This window comes from Mesoplodon densirostris, unplaced genomic scaffold, assembly GCF_025265405.1.
Source record: "Mesoplodon densirostris isolate mMesDen1 unplaced genomic scaffold, mMesDen1 primary haplotype scaffold_35, whole genome shotgun sequence".
NCBI lineage: Eukaryota > Metazoa > Chordata > Mammalia > Artiodactyla > Ziphiidae > Mesoplodon > Mesoplodon densirostris.
Window position 1 is genome coordinate 8,503,983 of NW_026778195.1, and position 7,458 is coordinate 8,511,440.

At 39.5% G+C, this 7,458-nt stretch overlaps 1 pseudogene; it reads left to right on the plus strand.

The window, feature by feature from the left end:
- Window positions 1-5,344: 5,344 nt before the first annotated feature.
- Window positions 5,345-6,351, plus strand: LOC132482912 (ferritin light chain-like; annotated as a pseudogene).
- Window positions 6,352-7,458: the final 1,107 nt, after the last annotated feature.

The window sequence follows — 7,458 nt, forward strand, 5'->3', positions numbered from 1 at the left end:
CACCAAGAAGCCTACACAACCCACTAAACCAACCTTAGCCACTGGGGACAGACACCAAAAACAACGGGAACTACGAACCTGCAGCCTGCAAAGAGGAGACCCCAAACACAGTAACATAAGCAAAATGAGAAGACAGAAAAACACACAGCAGGAGAAGGAGTAAGATAAAAACCCACCAGACCTAACAAATGAAGAGGTAATAGGCAGTCTATCTGAAAAAGAATTCAGAATAATGATGGTAAAGATGATCCAAAATCTTGGAAATAGAATAGACAAAATGCAAGAAACAGTTAACAAGGACCTAGAAGAACTAAAGACGAATCAAGCATCGATTAAAAACACAATAAATGAAATAAAAAATACTCTAGATGGGATCAATAGCAGAATAACTGAGGCAGAAGAACGGATAAGTGAGGTGGAAGATAAAATAGTGGAAATAACTGCTGCACAGCAAAATAAAGAAAAAAGAATGAAAAGAACAGAGGACAGTCTCAGAGAGCTCTGGGACAACATTAAACGCACCAACATTCGAATTATAGGGGTTCCAGAAGAAGAAGAGAAAAAGAAAGGGACTGAGAAAATATTTGAAGAGATTATAGTTGAAAACTTCCCTAATATGGGAAAGGAAATAGTTAATCAAGTCCAGGAGGCACAGAGAGTCCCATACAGAATAAATCCAAGGAGAAATACACCAAGACACATATTAATCAAACTGTCAAAAATTAAACACAAAGAAATCATATTAAAAGCAGCAAGGCAAAAACAACAAATAACACACAAGGGAATCCCCATCAGGATAACAGCTGATCTCTCAGTAGAAACTGTACAAGCCAGAAGGGAGTGGCAGGACATACTTAAAGTGATGAAGGAGAAAAACCTGCAACCAAGATTACTCTACCCAGCAAGGATCTCATTCAGATTTGATGGAGAAATTAAAACCTTTACAGACAAGCAAAAGCTGAGAGAGTTCAGCACCACCAAACCAGCTTTACAACAAATGCTAAAGGAACTTCTCTAGGCAAGAAACACAACAGAAGGAAAAGACCTACAATAACGAACCCAAAACAATTAAGAAAATGGGAATAGGAACATACATATCAATAATTACCTTAAATGTAAATGGACTAAATGCTCCCACCAAAAGACACAGACTGGCTGAATGGATACAAAAACAAGACCCATATATATGCTGTCTACAAGAGACCCACTTCAGACCTAGAGATACATACAGACTGAAAGTAAGGGGATGGAAAAAGATATTCCATGCAAATGGAAACCAAAAGAAAGCTGGAGTAGCAATTCTCATATCAGACAAAATAGACTTTAAAATAAAGACTACTAGAAGAGACAAAGAAGGACACTACATAATGATCAAGGGATCAATCCAAGAAGAAGATATAACAATTGTAAATATTTATGCACCAAACATAGGAGCACCTCAATACATAAGGGAAATATTAACAGCCATAAAAGGAGAAATCGACAGTAACACAATCATAGTAGGGGACTTTAACACCCCACTTTCACCAATGGACAGGTCATCCAAAATGAAAATAAATAAGGAAACACAAGCTTTAAATGATACATTAAACAAGATGGACTTAATTGATATTTATAGGACATTCCATCCAAAAACAACAGAATACACATTTTTCTCAAGTGCTCATGGAACATTCTCCAGGATAGATCATATCTTGGGTCACAAATCAAGCCTTGGTAAATTTAAGAAAATTGAAATTGTATCAAGTATCTTTTCCGACCACAATGCTATGAGACTAGATATCAATTACAGGAAAAAAGCTGTAAAACATACAAACACATGGAGGCTAAACAATACACTACTTAATAACGAAGTGATCACTGAAGAAATCAAAGAGGAAATTAAAAAATACCTAGAAACAAATGACAATGGAGACACGACGACCCAAAACCTATGGGATGCAGCAAAAGCAGTTCTAAGAGGGAAGTTTATGGCAATTCAATCACACCTTAAGAAACAGGAAATATCTCGAATAAACAACCTAACCTTGCACCTAAAGCAATTAGAGAAAGAAGAACAAAAACATCCCAAAGTTAGCAGAAGGAAAGAAATCATAAAAATCAGATCAGAAATAAATGAAAAAGAAATGAAGGAAACGATAGCAAAGATCAATAAAACTAAAAGCTGGTTCTTTGAGAAGATAAACAAAATTGATAAACCATTAGCCAGACTCATCAAGAAAAAAAGGGAGAAGACTCAAATCAATAGAATTAGAAATGAAAAAGGAGAAGTAACAACTGACACTGCAGAAATACAAAAGATCATGAGAGATTACTATAAGCAACTCTATGCCAATAAAATGGACAACCTGGAAGAAATGGACAAATTCTTAGAAATGCACAACCTGCCAAGACTGACTCAGGAAGAAATAGAAAATATGAATAGACCAATCACAAGCACTGAAATTGAAACTGTGATTAAAAATCTTCCAACAAACAAAAGCCCAGGACCAGATGGCTTCACAGGCGAATTCTATCAAGCATTTAGAGAAGAGCTAACACCTATCCTTCTCAAACTCTTCCAAAATATAGCAGAGGGAGGAACACTCCCAAACTCATTCTACGAGGCCACCATCACCTTGATACCAAAACCAGACAAGGATGTCACAAAGAAAGAAAACTACAGGCCAATATCACTGATGAACATAGATGCAAAAATCCTCAACAAAATACTAGCAAACAGAATCCAACAGCACATTAAAAGGATCATACACCATGATCAAGTGGGGTTTATTCCAGGAATGCAGGGATTCTTCAATATACGCAAATCAATCAATGTGATACACCATATTAACAAGTTGAAGGAGAAAAACCATATGATCATCTCAATAGATGCAGAGAAAGCTTTTGACAAAATTCAACACCCATTTATGATAAAAACCCTGCAGAAAGTAGGCATAGAGGGAACTTTCCTCAACATAATAAAGGCCATATATGACAAACCCACAGCCAGCATCGTCCTCAATGGTGAAAAACTGAAACCATTTCCACTAAGATCAGGAACAAGACAAGGTTGCCCACTCTCACCACTCTTATTTAACATAGTTTTGGAAGTTTTAGCCACAGCAATCAGAGAAGAAAAGGAAATAAAAGGAATCCAAATGGGAAAAGAAGAAGTAAAGCTGTCACTGTTTGCAGATGACATGATACTATACATAGAGAATCCTAAAGATGCTACCAGAAAACTACTAGAGCTAATCAATGAATTTGGTAAAGTTGCAGGATACAAAATTAATGCACAGAAATCTCTGGCATTCCTATATACTAATGATGAAAAATCTGAAAGTGAAATCAAGGAAACACTCCCATTTACCATTGCAACAAAAAGAAAAAAAATATCTAGGAATAAACCTACCTAAGGAGACAAAAGACCTGTATGCAGAAAATTATAAGACACTGATGAAAGAAATTAAAGATGATACAAATAGATGGAGAGATGTACCATGTTCTTGGATTGGAAGAATCAACATTGTGAAAATGACTCTACTACCCAAAGCAATCTACAGATTCAATGCAATACCTATCAAACTACCAATGGCATTTTTCACAGAACTAGAACAAAAAATTTCACAATTTGTATGGAAACACAAAAGACCCCGAATAGCCAAAGCAATCTTGAGAACGAAAAATGGAGCTGGAGGAATCAGGCTCCCTGACTTCAGACTATACTACAAAGCTACAGTAATCAAGACAGTATGGTACTGGCACAAAAACAGAAAGATAGATCAATGGAACAGGATAGAAAGCCCAGAGATAAACCCACGGACATATGGTCACCTTATCTTTGATAAAGGAGGCAGGAATGTACAGTGGAGAAAGGACAGTCTCTTCAATAAGTGGTGCTGGGAAAACTGGACAGGGACATGTAAAAGTATGAGATTAGATCACTCCCTAACACCATACACAAAAATTAGCTCAAAATGGATTAAAGACCTAAATGTAAGGCCAGAAACTATCAAACTCTTAGAGGAAAACATAGGCAGAACACTCTATGACATAAATCACAGCAAGATCCTTTTTGACCCATCTCCTAGAGAAATGGAAATAAAGACAAAGATAAACACATGGGACCTAATGAAACTTCAAAGCTTTTCCACAGCAAAGGAAACCATAAACAAGACCAAAAGACAACCCTCAGAATGGGAGAAAATATTTGCAAATGAAGCAACTGACAAAGGATTAATCTCCAAAATTTATAAGCAGCTCATGCAGCTCAATAGCAAAAAAACAAACAACCCAATCCAAAAATGGGCAGAAGACCTAAATAGACATTTCTCCACAGAAGATATACAGACAGCCAACAAACACATGAAAGGATGCTCAACATCTTTACTCATTAGAGAAATGCAAATCAAAACTACAATGAGATATCATCTCACACCAGTCAGAATGGCCATCATCAAAAAATCTAGAAACAATAAATGCTGGAGAGGGTGTGGAAAAAAGGGAACACTCTTGCACTGCTGGTGGGAATGTGAATTGGTACAGCCACTATGGAGAACGGTATGGAGGTTCCTTAAAAAACTACAAATAGAACTACCATATGACCCAGCAATCCCACTACTAGGCATATACCCTGAGAAAACCATAATTCAAAAAGAGACATGTACCAAAATGTTCATAGCAGCCCTATTTACAATAGCCCGGAGATGGAAACAACCTAAGTGTCCATCATCGGATGAATGGATAAAGAAGATGTGGCACATATATACAATGGAATATTACTCAGCCATAAAAAGAAATGAAATTGAGCTATTTGTAATGAGGTGGATGGACCTAGAGTCTGTCATACAGAGTGAAGTAAGTCAGAAAGAGAAAGACAAATACTGTATGCTGACACATATATATGGAATTTAAGAAAAAAATGTCATCAAGAACATAGGGGTAAGACAGGAATAAAGACACAGACCTACTAGAGCATGGACTTGAGGATATGGGGAGGGGGAAGGGTAAGCTGTGACAAAGTGAAAGAGCGGCATGGACATATATACACTACCAAATGTAAGGTAGAGAGCTAGTGGGAAGCAGCCGCATAGCACAGGGAGATCAGCTCGGTTCTTTGTGACCGCCTGGAGGGGTGGGATAGGGAGGGTGGGAGGGAGACGCAAAAGGGAGGGGATATGGGAACATATGTATATGTATAACTGATTAAATTTGTAAAATAAAAAAAATAAAAAAATATAGTGAAAAAAAAAAGAAGGAATGCAAGCAGCATTTAGAAGCAGAGAGCAACCCCTTGCTGACAGCCAGCAAGGAAACAGTGAACCTCTGATCTACAGCCTCAAGGAACCAGATTCTGCCAACAATGGGAATGAGTTTGGAAGCAGATTATCTCCCAGACCCTCCATATAAGAGCCCAGCCCAGCCCAGCCAACACCCTGGCTTCAGCCTTGTGTGATCTTATACATAGGATGTAGTTGAACCCACCTAGACTTCTGACCCATAGAACTGTGTGCTCACGAGTGTGTACTGCCTTAAGCTTTGAAATTTGCAGTCATTTGTTATGCAGCAATAGAAAATTAAGAAAAGGACTGATAAGATTCATTCACTGCAGCAGAGGAGGTTAGGGTGTAGGCAGTGTGCTAGGCAGTGCTTTGGATCTGTCTCTTGCTTCAGTAGTGTTTGGGTGGAACAGACCCACATGGACATCCCCTGCTCCAGCCTCTGGTCACCCTCCAACCTTTTTTCCAGTCACAACCTTCAGAATCAGCCACTCAGCTCCCCTTGGTCACCGGGACCAACCAACACCACTTTTTGAGCTTAACTGCTTTCTACCGATCAACCACGAGTTTCCAGATTCGTCAGAATTATCACACTGAGGTGGAGGCCCCTGTCAACCCCCTGGCTGACACACAGCTGAGGGCCTCCTACACCTCCCTCTCTCTGAGCTTCTATTTCGACTGCGACAACGTGGCCCTGGAGGGCATGGGCCACTTTTTCTGTGAATTGGCCAAGGAGAAGTGCGAGGGAGCCAAGCATCTCTTGAAAACACAAAACCAGCGTGGCAGCCGCGCCTTCTTCTAGAATGTGCAGAAGCCATCTCCAGATGAGTGGGATAAAACCCAGGATACTATGGAAGCTGCCGTGCTTGTGGAGGAGAACGTGAACCAGGCCCTTGTGGACCTGCGTGCTCTGGGTTCTGCCCACGCAGACCCCCGCCTCTGTGACTTCCTGGAGAGCCTTGTCTTAGATGAGCAGATTAAACTCATCAAGAAGATGGGTGACCACCTGACCAACCTCCGCAGGCCGGCTGGTCCCCAGGCTGGGCTGGGTGGGTCTCTCTTCGAAAGGCTCACCCTCCAGCATGACTAGGTGCCTCTGGAGCCCAGCGACCTTTGAGGATCCCCTCTGGCGTCAGGGTTTCTGCCTGAAGCCCCTCCCTGCAGCCACTAGGCAGCTTTTTAACTGCCCTGGAGCTCTCTCCCAAGCCTTGGACCAAATGGAAACCATAAAGCTTTTTACAGCAAAAAAAAAAGAGTGGGGTATAGTAAGTAATGCATTATGCTTGGAATACATTGGAGACACTTGGAAAAGCAAGCACTGCTGGCCAGGCGATTTCTCAGCCATGTGAAATCCTTCCTTCATTTGGAAAGTCTTGGACTTGGAACTGTCACTGGTGTTCCTATAGTCTGGCACCTCAAAAGCATGACCATTTAATTTTATTCTCCACAGATAATTTGCAAACATTCAACAAGGGAAGGAAATGGAAGCAGGAAAATTTTTATAACTGGTTTCTTTGTTCAGAGGAATTGTGCTTGCTTACTACTTTGTAATTTGCCCACTAGAGACTAAAGGAAAACTCATTTGGATGTGTACCAAATAAGAAGCAGAAGGTTGCAACTGGATATTATAACTGTCCATTACTTATCTTATTAAAGAGGGATTCAATTTTTCTCAACAATCAAAAGTGGAAACAACACAAATGTCCATCAGCAGATGAATGGATAAACAAAATGTGCTGTATACAGTACAATATCACTCAGCTTTAAAAAGGAAATAAATTCTGATATGCTAAAACACAGATGACATTATGCTCAAAGACATCATGCTAAGTGAAATAAGCCAGTCACAAGAGGACAAATATTGTATGATTCCACTTATATAAGAAATCTAGGGTAGTCAAATTCACAGAGACAGAAAGTAGAATGGTGTTGTCCAGGGGCTGGGAAGGGAGGAATGGGGAGTTGGTGTTTAATGAGTTCAGAGTTTCAGTTTTGGGAGATGAAGGTCTGGAGATGGTTGGTGGTAATGGTTGTGCAACAATATGAATGTACTTAATGCCAATGAATACAGTTAAAAGTAATTAAAAGGTTAAATTTTATGTTATGTATATTTTGCTGCCATTTTTTTTTAAAAAGGGATTACATAAGCTTCCCTTCTTCAGAAATCATCATTCAGTTGTGTTAAAGGAATTTCACT